General features: G+C 55.1%; 1 protein-coding gene across 2 annotated transcripts in view; it reads right to left on the bottom strand.

Moving 5' to 3' along the window:
- Nucleotides 1-12,898, bottom strand: part of SPSB1 (splA/ryanodine receptor domain and SOCS box containing 1) — a 69,128-nt gene extending 56,230 nt beyond the window's left edge. Inside the window, exon 1 of one of the 2 annotated variants that reach the window (XM_038537905.1) lies at nucleotides 12,778-12,898. The gene's annotated coding sequence lies outside the window, so the exon portion shown is untranslated. Of the gene's footprint in view, nucleotides 1-11,517; nucleotides 11,622-12,777 lie in introns of those variants that run through there. The other variant, XM_038537903.1, reaches the window with a different exon arrangement.

Below are 12,898 nucleotides of genomic sequence, written 5' to 3'. Positions count from 1 at the left end.
ACCTGGGGACCCATCCTGCATTCCCTCCTTTGTCTGACTAAGGCTTCTCTCCTCCAGAAAGTTCTCATCCCCCCCCAGAGCACCCCCAGCACACTCATATCACGTAATTCAACACTGTGTGGCAACCCAATGACTACTGCCTTTTGACCCACTCCCCATCCCACCAGATCATGAGCCTCTACATGCTCAGAGCCCTCGTGGGGCAGTGATTCAGAGCATAGACGGGGGATGCATCCAGCCTGACTTCTTGGCTGTGTGATCCCAGGCTAGTTATTTGACGTTTTGGGGCTTCAGTTTTCTCATCTGTAAAATGGACACAATCAACTCCACTCTTGGGAGCCCTAAGTAGGTTAATGCATGGAAGGTGCCAAGCATGGTGCCTGGCACATAGTAAGTGCTCAATAAACAGTAAATAAACTGGTCTAAACCCAGGAGGAAAAGTCAGTGTGCACAGTCCACTGGGGACACACAGACAGCCCTGGGCCCAGCTTTGGGCAATTGGAAGAGTAACTGCCAGTCATTTCCCCTTTATAGCCTCCATAAAGCCCCAAACTCTACCTAGGCAGCTGTTAACAGGTACTTTCCAAGACTGAGGCTCAGTGAGATAACAAGGCATGAGATTGTCCAATCCTCACAAAATGCAGCTCATGAGCTGCTTACCCAAGGAACTTCCATGACTGTACTGCTTCTACTGGTGCCCACACTCAAAAGACTAGAAACTGCAATCCCCTGACCCTGGTTTCCACCTACAGAGAGTGCTGGCATAGTGAGAAGTCACAAATTCAAGGATGGTGTTGCTGGCTGCCATCAAATCAACAAAGTGGACATTTACAGTGGGTGAACTGCATGGCATGTGAACTGTGTATCAATAAGACTGCGGAAATTGAATCCTGCCTTAGCTCCTGCTGTATGCACTCTGAGCCTTGAAGAGACTGCATCCCACTATAATACCCAGAAAAGTCAGGTTCTACCTGCTTTGTCTTTTTAAAAATTCAGGGGGAACAGTGACACCAAGGCAAAAACTCGTCATCACAAGGGCTCTTGTATCCTCATGCTTGCGTATTCTCTGGCTTAAGGTGTGAAAGACAACTCCATTTTTTCACATTGCCACACCACAGCTATTTTATCTGGTTCCCCATGGATGCTCCAAACCCACCTTCCCAGAAAGAATACAGAGGTCACATCCCTGACACCCAAAATATGGCAATCGAGCCACATTTTGTGCCCAATGCCCAACAAGTTGGGGCAGAACCATCCTGCCTGGCCCCCAACATTGACTTTTACCTGCTCCTGCCCCTCACTGAAATGTTTTGGGTGAAGGGCAGAGGCAGGAGGGGGCGATAGAAAACCACCCTCAGTCTACTTCTAGGACACTGGCCCCCAAACTTATTTTCAGCAGTTCAATTTCCCCCAAAGTTAAGTCTTGCACAGAACCCTACTTCCCCCCCAAAAAAAGATCCAAGTCAGATGCTCTGGTCTTCCCACTTGGGCGCGGCAGCCCGAGGCTCTACATGAAACCAGGGCCCAGGGGATGTGGCATCCACAGCACAAGAGCCCCATCGGGGCTTCTCTGGGGCTTCGATGTTACCCCCTGAGCAGGACCTTTGCAGACAGGAGGGTGTCCCGTGCACAGTAAAGAGACAGATGAATGGTGATAACACTGCTCTGGGTCATGGAGACGTGGGGTCATGAGACCCATCTCTGTGCCTGCATAGCCTCTAAGTTTTCCACTTAAAATATGCATGTAAACATGGACAGCAAAGGAAAACCTCAGGGGTGGTGAGACACCTGAAGGATTGGGGGGGGGAACCTGGTCTCAGTTCTGGACTCAGCTCAGACATGGTCCCCTGGGTCGGTGCCATCTGGGCATCTCCCTCAGCACAGGGGCCGTGACAGCCGGGACAGCTCCGGCATTCAGCGAATGTTGGCTGGACGATGAAGCTGGAGCCGTCTGGACATGGCTGAGTGAGACACGGTGGTGAGGAAGACGGGCTTGCTGCAACCCTGGGGGGTACAGGGTGGGAGTGGAGGGGGACAAAACATGCAAAATACAAAACAGCTCAAATTTGGCCCAATAGGATAAAACCAGAAGGAGAGAGGGGAAATCCCTATCTTTTTTAACACTATGTATCTCCAAAGATGATGAAGTTTGTTCAAAGAGACCCTGACATTTATATATAATTTACATATAATTAAACACATTTCACACTGGTGTTGCCCCTTAGGGTGATTCTTTCAAGCTTCACAAATGCAAGGTGACGTTTCTCATCAGAGCTTCTAAAAATCTCCAAATTGCAAAGACCCTCAGACAAGCAAAAACCCTCACAGGTCTCCCCCTACACCCTCCTCCCAACTTCAGAGTAATTAGGCAACGCACTTCTGATTCCCAGGTTTTCTGATATGTCCAGGGGGTTATCCCTCAGAAATCCATGTAGGTGCCCCAAGAACTTGGCATGGGGCCCCTCACCCTGCACAAAAATCACCATGCTCTGAATCCTGTGTTTTATGTCAGGATTGCATGAGGCGTCCTGGGATCAACCTAGCAGGAAGATCCTACTCATGTGGCCTGTTTCCTGTGCCTTCCAATGGTGGGAAGTTAGCTCTGGCGGGTCCAGGAGCCTCAAAGAGCCTCCCCATGCTCTCACCAGAGGTTCAGGCCCACCCCTGCCATAAACCTCAGCCTTGCTCAGACCTGTAGCCAATTGCTGATGGTTACGGTCTGCTAGGAGAGTCCCAGAGCGTCCAGGAAAAGGACCAGGGGCTTGATTTGACTCCTAAGAGGACCTGGCCAGAGTATTCAATGAAGGAGGCAGAGGCAGATGGAGACAAAAATTTCTAGTTTATCCATGCCTCTTAGGAACAACTTTTGGGGTGAATGGGGTAGGAAGGGATCTAGGGACACCTCCTATCCATCCGCCCAGGGCCTGGCATTCGAGGCCTCCCTGCTGTACAGCAACCTTCCTATGATCCTCCTCCTAATGGTCAGTCCCTCCTCCTTGGGGTCACTCTACCTCCCTACCCCTATCCCGAGACCCCTCCCCCAGCCTAGCACAAATCGTCTGGAACAGTCACAGGAGGCTCTCCGTGCCCACCCAGCACACCTGACAGCTAGCCAGTGATTCCTGTGCACACCTGTCATCTCTATCTGCTCCATCACAGACTCTCGCCAGCATTATGCCTGGGGACAAGAAGTGCTAAATGCCCCCCCCCCGCCGTGTGCTCAGCAGTCACAGTAGAGAGAACAGAGGCTGTGGATTCAGGCCAGCCTTTTACTATCCACGCAGCTGTGTCTCCTCCAGCAGCACAGAAAACATCTCTGAAGCTCACTTTCCTTATTTGTAAAGGGGCAGGCCAGACCTATAACTCCTAGGTTAATGTTTGAAGCATTAGAAATCCGTCTACAACAGCAAGTACAGTGCCTGACACACAGCAGGCATTTGATAACAGTTAACACCATTTCTGAAAGAGTCATGCTTTGAGCAGACAGGAGTCGAGACAACCTCACTGAAATATTTGCCTGAGGGTGGGAGAGAAAAGGCAGGGGAAAGTTGTCAGGGGCTCCAGCAACGATAGAGCCAACATCCCCGGAGGTGTGACAGGTCAGGTCTTCTCCTATGCTGGGGGACACCCCACTGGTGTCCTTTCTACAAACCGCCCCCCACCCCACCCACAGCGATGGCACCAGGGCTCTGCAGGGTCCCCCAAGGCAGGGGAACTGCTGATCCATTCAAGGGTGGACACGGAGCAAATGGCACACTGGTCAGGGCATCGCTGCCCCACCCAGTCATGTCCCAAATGAGACAGAGACAGTCCACTCCCTTGGGGCCTGATGGTCGGGTCTCAGCAAACACCCACAGGAAGGAGACAGAATGACCAGCTAAAGCCAAAGAAAGCCCTGGTGCCAGACGGGCCAGCAAGATTTGAAAGTGGCACCGAATTGCAATACTGCCAGTGCCCACTCCTAGAAACAGCTGCCAGCTCCAGGTGGCCTGGGGGAGAAGCAGCTCCATGAGCTACTGACCCCCAGCCTCGGAGCCAGTCCACGTGGGGACACATGTGGCATTGCTGCTTGAGATGGAGGGGGCGGCGGGTGGCTGCACGAAGTGAGCCTGAGACAAGGTCATGCCCTACAGGCCACATCTCAGATTTGGGGATTTTCCCTAAGAGCAACATGCCTATGGATGGGTTTCAAGAGAGGAGTGGACATCACCAGGTGTTCATTTAAAAAAGATCACCGGAAAAAGTTTGAAACAATGAAAAAGACGGCCAGCAGCAGGAGAGCAGTGGCGATGGATACACAGAGGGGCAGGTGTTTACAGTTCTAGGTGAATGTTTTAGACAAGCTGTCTGGACAGAGCTGTCCCCACCTTCAAGTGGCCCCTGAGTGAGCCACGAAGGGAAATCCAGCTTCTATTCAGGAAACGCTGCAATCTTCCATGCCAAACGTAATTAGCCAGAAGCCAGACACAAAAGGTCCCAGAGTGGATGATTCCAATTATAGGAAATGTCCGGAATAGGCAAATCCAAAGAGACAGGAGGCGGACCGGTGGCGGCCAGGGGCTGGGGGTGGGGGGCAGGCACAGTGACTGCTAACAGGTATGAGGTTTTCTGTTCGGGTGACAAAGATTTGGGGAAGTGGGTAGAGGGGCAGAGGTGATTGCACAGCATTGTGAATGTCCTAAATGCAACTGAACTGGTCACTTTGGGATGGTCTGTCTTAGCTTATATGAAATTCACCTCAATTTAAAGAAAAGGAAGTAGTCAGGACCCCAGCACATATTAAGAGGCAGTGAGGGCTCTCCACCGGGGCCCCAAACCCATTTCTGCTGGGAGTGCCATCATATCCTCACAAACTTGGGGCCCCTTCTGACTCTCAGTGACCCGCTATGTCCAGTTATCAGGCCACAGTGACGTCTGGTCTTCTAGCCTCTCACGTCACTTATTTCTGCTTCTTCGAGGCAGAGCTTCATGGGTAAGGGTGTAAACCCAGGAGCCAGGCTGCAGGGCTGGGCTCCCAGCTCCTCCCCTTATTGCTCAGTGGCCCCAAGCATCTGTCTTCTCATCTGTAAAATGGGGCAGCACCGTCTGCCAGGCTTCACAGACCACATGAAGCCTGACTTCACACACACGTAGCACCTGCAAGCGCACCCAGACTCACCAGCCTCCAGTAACTGTTGTTACTAATGGGGCTCCAAGCCCAGCACGGTGCCTGAATTTCTGTGCTTGGCCTTTCAGAGCTGCCTCTTGTCCACCTGACCTCTGCATGTGCTCTTCTTCCTCCATCATGTTCAAACCATCCTGGCCTGGCTTTCCTGTGCCCCTAAGCTGGACCCATCTGCCTACCCCAGTCCCCAACACTCCACCCATCTCCACCTCCCCGTCCGGGTGGTGAGTGAGGGGCATCCCACAGGGAAGAGTTCTTCCCAGCCCCCCTCCCCACGCCATCCCAGCTCTGCTCTGCCCAAAATGCTCTTCCCGGTCCAATCCTGGCTACTCAGAGTGAACACTTGCTGAGTCAACTCTTCTGGAAGCAGCATCCACCACGAGGAGGCCACTCTGCTATAGGGACCCACGGCCAAGGGGGTAAAAACGACAGACCTAGAGGAGTAGTCTCCCCACAGGCCCTCAGCATGGCCCTGAGGAGCCCATGTCAGAGCTCCCCCTCCCTACCCCATAGGCCCCCTCCTGGTGTCTGCCGGCTTCTCTGCCCTCGCCTAGCCCCAGCCAGCGGCACACTGGCCCCACTCGCCTCCCATGCCTGCTGTCCTTCCACCAGGAATGCCCACCTACCTCCCCCCACCCTCCCCACCACGCCCTGGCAAGGTCATCACTGGAGACAGGCTGATCTCCCACACCAGACAGAGAGGTCTCTGAGAGTGACACTCCCCCTCCCCTTTGTATCCTCAGCCCAGCAGATGGGCTGCATACTGTAGGTACTCAATATGTGCCTACAGTATGCAGCCTACTCATTCTTTCAATATGCGCGAATGAAAGAATGAATGACAAGCAGTCCAAAAATAGTGAGAGTGGAGGCTTGTTTTGGACTTCTGGAAATTCTCCCGGGGGAAGTTCTGGTAGGCACATTGAAAAGGGCACCAGGGTCTATGGTGGGTGGGTCTGTTGGGGACGATGCCACCCCCCGCCCCAGCACATCGAGACTACGCACTGTGGCCAGTGCTGATGCACGTCACCTTCCTGAACCCCCACAGCCGCCCCACCAAGTGGCGGCTAGGGTGCAGTTAGGGTGGCAGAGGCTCTAGGGGAAAGCCTGGGTCCAGGTCATCCAGCAACCAGGGCCTGGCACCTTCCCAGAGCCCAGATTCAGGTCTCTCCAAGCCCGCTCAGAAGCACTGAACTACCGGCCCTGCCCACATCCAGCCGTCTTGTGGGTATCCAGTAGGAGCCTACTATGTGTGCTGAGCACTGAGGGCGGAGGGATGAGCGACACCCACAAGGCCTGGCCCTGCCCGCTCCCCAGCCCAGTCCAGCAGGATGACTGCCAGCTTCCCCGTGGTTCCTCGAGGGGGTGAGTGTGTGTCTGGCTTGGGTTTCTGGGTGGAAGGTGGAGGCAGAGCCGCCGCAGGAGCACCATGTGAGCCACCGGGCCCGGGAGGAGGGAGGCACGTGGGAGTCAGGGTTTAAAACCTAAGCGAGACGGGCTTGCAGAACATCCAGGTAGAAAAGTGCTGGACTGCACGGAACATGGGCGGCGGGGGGGGGGGGGGGGGGGGGGGGGGGGCAGTCAGCGAGACATAGATGCAGGGGATTGAGACTGTGAGGGACATTAGGAGGTGGGGGGGAGGGAGGATGCTGGGAGGGAAGGACGCCTCCCCCCCAACGGAGGCTGGTGCAGAGAATTCCCTAAGCAGGAAGGAAGGGCAACAGCATCAAGGCAGCAGGTTCAGTGATTATTGGCAGTTGGGCCAGTGCCATCCAGGAGCTCCTGGAAAGACCCAGAAGTGCCAAGGAAGCAAGGAAGTGGAGACCAGAGGCATTGACCTGGGAGTGGGAGGCAGGCTGGCAGCAGTGTCTGGAAGAGCTGCTCCTCTTAGCCTGAGGGCAGCTCTAGGGGCTCAGGGACCAAGGGGAGCCAGAGCCCTGGGACTCCCTCCACCCCATGACCCAGGCTCCCTGGGCCCTGCGAGCTCCCACAGGCAGCCTCATCTTATGTCCGAGCAGCTGGAGGGGGCAGCAGCCTGTGGGGCTGGGCCAGTCGCATCAGGGCAGAGAGGGGGCCCAAGCAGCCCAGCATCAGTGCCCTCCTTCCCCGCACCTCCCCCCCCAGCACCCCAAAGGCCCATGACGAGGCCCCTCCCTGGAGCTGTGCTTTCAGGGAGTGCAATAAAAGGAGACTAAGAGTCCATCCATGGATGAATGGATAAGCAAAATGTGGTAGATCCATACAAGGGAGTATTATTCAGCTTTAAAAAGGAAGGACATTCAGGGACGCCTGGGTGGTTCAGTGCTTGAGCATCTGCCTTTGGCTCAGGTTGTGATCCCAAGGTCCTGGGATCGAGTCCTGCATCAGGCTCCCTGCATGGAGCCTGCTTCTCCCTCTGCCTATGTATCTGCCTCTCTCTCTCTGTGCCTCTCATGAATAAATAAATACAAATCTATACAAAATAAGATAATTTTTTTTTTAAATGGAAGGACATTCTGACACAGGCTACACCACAGAGGAACCTGAGGACAACATATGGGGTGAGATAAGCCAGTCACAGAAGGATAGTGCATAGGATTCCACCCACCTGAGGGATGTAGAGGAGTCAGACTAGAATGGAGAGTGCCAGGGGCTGGGAAGAGAGAATGGGGAGTTGGCATCTAATGCAGACAGACTTTGAGTTTTGCAGGCTGGAAAAAAGAGTCTGGGAGATGGACATAGAGGCAGCTGCCCAGTAGCGTGAATGTGCTTGATGCCGCACCACTGCACACTTAGGGGTGGCTGAGACAGGAAATTTGATGTTATGTACATATTACGATAAAACAAGAGATAAGTTAGAAACCTCCAAACCGAGGGAGGCCTTCCCACCTGGCTCCTGGGCAGCCTGGCACCCACTGTGGAGACCCTACGCCCAACCCTCACTGTCAGAGGTGGACCGTCCAGAACACACGCAGGCCCAAGCAGGTACACTAGGGCCTGAGGATGCTGGTACAAGGGTCTCTCCCCCAGTGCTAGATGAAAATGCCAGAGCAAGGGTTCTATTCCCTGGCATGCCTCATCTCATGCCAGATGCTCTTCTGCAAACCCCCTTGAAAGGAAGGTTCCAGAGTTTCTGTCTCCAGCCAGGCCTCTCTCTAGAGCTCCAGGCCTAGCTGCCATCTGGACACATCCACAGACCACTTCTACCTAGGAGAGGCTTAAGGCACCCCCATGCCCCTAGCCCCTAGCCTTCTCTATCGGGTCGCCATCCACTCTGACCCTCAAACTAGCCAGGAGGCTCACAGACATTTGTAGTTCTTCATACTTCTTCATACCTTGTGTCCAAATAGTTACCTAACCTGAGGATTCCACCTTGAAAATGCCGCCAGCCTCTGTCTCAAGCAGATGGAAACAGATGCAGCATGACACAAGGAAACATTTTTAATCATCACAGGCCCCAAAGCAGAGACAGCATTTGCGTGGCCACAAGCAGCCTGTCTGGCAAGGGCTGTTCACAGTGGGGGCAGCTGTCAAGACCCTGTCACCAGGCAGATCCTGGATTCCTGCCCCCTGTGGCATTTACATCCCACACGGCCTTAGTCTTAGGCCCAAATCACCCACTGTGTCCCTCATTTTCCCAGAGACACCCCAAGGGTGGCAGGTGCCCCCACGCTCCTGCATATGTTACCCGCACAGTGGTGTGTTCAATCGAGACGGTTAAGCTTGGGTTGAAGCTTGGGTCAGGTGCCATGCTTGTTGACAAACCACTTCCACATCCTCTGCCGCCCAGGCCCATCTCGAAGCCCATGCCTACACGAGGCCCAGCCTCAATGGGGAGCAAAGCAGGGTTGTGCCTTTCAGGTTCTCCTCCGCATCGCCAAGGGAGGCCCATGGGGAGCCGAGGCCTTTGGTTGACGTGGTTTGTCCCATGACCAGCGGACTCATTTATTTGCAATGTTAAGCAATGAACAGGACTCTTAAAACACAAGACAAGCCAGAAGCTTCCCAAAGACTCTGGGAGGGAGGTGGTGGCCACACCAAGACAGATCTCCCAATGAGCCATCCTCCTCTTGCTGCAGCCAGGAAGGACCCTTAAGTCCAAGTCAGGAAGAGTGTGCTTACCTCAACCTGCCCACAGTGGGGTCAGTCTATTTCTTTGAGACTTGAGATTTCACTTAAATGCTTAGCAAGGACTTACAGGAGACCTGACACCACATCCGAGATTTGTATCAGAATGGTCCAGCATGAGTGTGTGCGTGTGTACGTGTACACCTGTGTGGGTGTGTACAGATGTATGTGAGCATGGGTGTGCATGTAGGTGTTGACACTTGAAGCTGGTAAGGGGATCCTACACCCTTCTCCCAACTTTGGTATATATTTGAAATTTTCCATAATAATAAAAATTTTTTCATTAAAAAAATAAGGGGCACCTGAGTAGCTCAGAGGTTGACTGTCTGCCTCCGGGTCAGGTCATGATCCCAGGGTCCTGGGATCAAGTCCTGCATCGGGCTCCCCGCAGGGAGCCTACTTCTCTCTCTGCCTCTCATGAATAAATAAATAAAATCTTAAAAAAAAAAAAAAGAGCTTAGGCACCAAAAATAGGGTTAGAGTTTTGTTCTGCTCCTGGTAGCAGCAAGACTACGGCTGGATCATATGGCCAGCCATTCCAACCTCAGGAGGAGGTGGATGGTAGGAGAACCAGCTCACTGCCTCAGGGTTCTTAAGAAAAGTACAAGGGTTAGTGTGTCAAGGACTCAGATGAGAGCCTGGTACTAGCAGGTGCTATAAAACCATTTCCTACTCTCACTACCACTACCACCGTCATCATCAAACAACATCATGCCTGTAAAGCATGCAGCACATGCCTGGCACCTGGCTGTGAGCTGGACTTTTTAGATTAGGAGGGACTCACTCTATCAGGTGACTGGGAAAAAAAAAAAAAGCACTATTTTGGAAGTCTAAAATAAAAGTCTGGGTTCATCAGTCAGGCTTGTGAGGGAGGGGCAGGGTATTGTATCCTTAGGCTGGCAGAGGCACACCTACGCCTGCCCTGTGCTTTTGCCCAATAAAGATCCTCGTTCTCAAACTTTTCAGAAACCAAAAAATAAACTGATTATGCACAAGAGCCACAACCTATTTCTTGAAAAGAACTGGTGTGAAATTCCTGGACAAAACCCTCAAGCTGTAGAGTCAGAGGTTTTCCTAAGTGTGAAAACACAGCAGTAGGCAAGTCTCTGCTCACCCAAGGAAAGGAAAGGTCCAAGGGACCAGGCCCAGGCAGGGGAGCGCAGTCTCCATTGTTCCTAGTGAACAGGGTCAGCACTGGCCTCCACCAGCTAGACCCCCGTTCTGTTCCCAGGCTTCAGAGGAGAAATTAAATACCTACACTGAATGCCTGGGGGACCCACAGAGTTTTAGGAGGCAGCCCCAGGAGCCCAATGAAGGGTGGTTTTACCCTTGTTGGAGCAGCGCAAGGAATGTAGCCTCACCCAGCAACAAAGTGACATCACCCAGGGCCCCTGGCAGGACCACTCCTTCCTAAGAGCAGTGCGACCCCTAGAACCCACGATCACCCCATAGCCCCGACCTCCCTGAAATCAGGTCTGCCCCTGCTTGCCCCGTGACTGTCAGAACCATTGTGGTCCACGTGCCACTGCTTCCCTGATGTAGCCAGGCTGGGAAAGAAAAGGATTCGTAAAGTTTCTGCATTAGGCCACTCTACACCTCCCCACTGGCAATCTCCGCCACCCCCCCCCACCGCCCTGGGTAAAGCACTCTCTGCAGAAGAAAAAGGAGTAAGAAAACAAGAAGTGCTTAAAATGATCTAATCTTGTCCATCACCTTACAGCTGGGGAGGTGTGAGGGGCCCGGCCCATGACCTCAGCACCAGAGGCTGTAACACTCAGCAACAGCCAGGGCTACGGACAGCCTCTGTAAGTCAGCCCCCCTCCCCGGGCCTCTGCCGGGAAGGGAAAGGTTGGCCTACACAGATGCCCTGTGAGTAAGATAGGGCTTCCCTAGCTCCGTGATTCCTCAGCAAAGGGAAGCCTGTCTCTGCCCTGCATGCTTAATCTAGCACTTTCCACCACCTAGAGGGGGAGTAGCAGAAAGGGATGGGGCAGAGAAGGGAAGAGAAGCCCCCACTGCCTTCCTTGTTTGCTGTCCTCCCAACACCAGGGGTGCAGTTCTGGGGCCCCCTCCCCAGCTGCCCTATCCCAGGAGAGAATTTTGCCAAGGACACCAAACTGTAGTCACCAGGGATGGCGTTTTTACCATCACCACCTGTTAAAACTCAGCTCATGACCAGTTTCTGATGCTACCGGCTAGAGAGTTTAATTAAATATTACTCACTCAGGAAGCAGCCCCTGCCAACTCACCCTCAAACCCTCGGGTTCATTTTCAGAGAAAAAGAGAGAGAAGGAGAAGGAAGGCTGTGTCCGCTTCAGCTGGCACGGGCAGGGCGACCGGTCCGCACAGCCCACTTTTGAGAAAAAAAACCAAGCAAGGAATAGTCAGGCCAAGCAGCTCTCGGTAACCAGCAGCCCCACTGCCAGGTTACCATAGATGGCACACACACACACACACACACACACACGCACACGCACACTCATAGAGACACACACTCACCCCAAGCAGATGCACTCACCACACTCGCCCCAGGCGCACACTTACTGATGTCCACAGATACACAAAGACACAGAAACACACACTGCAGACACACACACACACACTCACGCACACTTAATCTCCCAGACACACTCGTACACACCACTCTGACGTGCTCAGACACACACACACTCACACACACACTTGCAGTCTCCCATCAGGGGAAGCCACCGCGCCTGGGGCCAGGAAGCATTCCAGGAGCCTTTGCCCTGAACCCAGACAGGACAATCACCAAGTCCCCACACAACCGGGCCGTGCCACCGACAGACCCAGGCTGCTCTGGGTTGTTTTTTTTGTTGTTGTTTTTTTTCTGTTTTAATCGATCTGCTGACACAACACTCGGCTCCCCCCTTGGTGCCGGGAGAGGCTGCGGCGGCTCCGGGACGGCGGGGAGGGAGGCGCCGCCCGGGGTGTCGCCCGGCGGGCTCCCTGGGAGAGGCGCAGCCGCCAGGGCGGGGGAGCCCCGAGGGGGCCAGGAGGGCCGCGCCGAAGATCCGGGACCCGACTGGCGGGAAAAGCGAAACTAAGTTCGCCGAGCGGGGTCGCGCTGCCCCCGGGTGGGAGGGGCAGGTCGGCGCCCCCGCCTCGGCCCGGGGACCGTCGCGGGAACTGGGGCCTCGGCGCCCGGGCACCTGGGAATCGGCGGGGGTCCCTCCCCGCGTCTGCAGGCAGCCGAGCTTCCACCCCCGGCGCCACGGTGTCCGCGCCGCCAGGACCCCCGCCCCGCCTGGCCCCGCCGGTGGGACCCCTGGACGCCGCGACCCGCGCCCGCACCCGCGCCCGCACCCGCGCTGGGCGGCGCCCGGCCCCCGCGCCCGGGACCTGCGGGAGGGAGGGGTTCCCCGCGGCCCCTCACCCACCAGGGCCCCAGCGCGCAGCCCCGCGCCCGCCAGCCGCTCCCCGAGGGCCACGGTCCCCGCGCCCACCCCGCGCGGACCCCACCCCGCGCCCCGCCCGTGCCCGCTGCCTACCGCGCCTGGGAGGCCGCCGCCGCCGCCGCTCTTGGGGCCGAGGAGGCCGCGCCCGCCCGCCGCGGGGAGAGGAGCGAACTCGTCTCCTCCCGCGGCCCCGGCGCCAGCGCCTGGAGCCTCG

This window comes from Canis lupus, chromosome 5 (assembly GCF_011100685.1).
Source record: "Canis lupus familiaris isolate Mischka breed German Shepherd chromosome 5, alternate assembly UU_Cfam_GSD_1.0, whole genome shotgun sequence".
Classification (NCBI taxonomy): domain Eukaryota; kingdom Metazoa; phylum Chordata; class Mammalia; order Carnivora; family Canidae; genus Canis; species Canis lupus.
The sequence above is the reverse complement of the archived record's forward strand: the minus strand, read 5'-3'. Positions and strand labels throughout refer to the sequence as shown.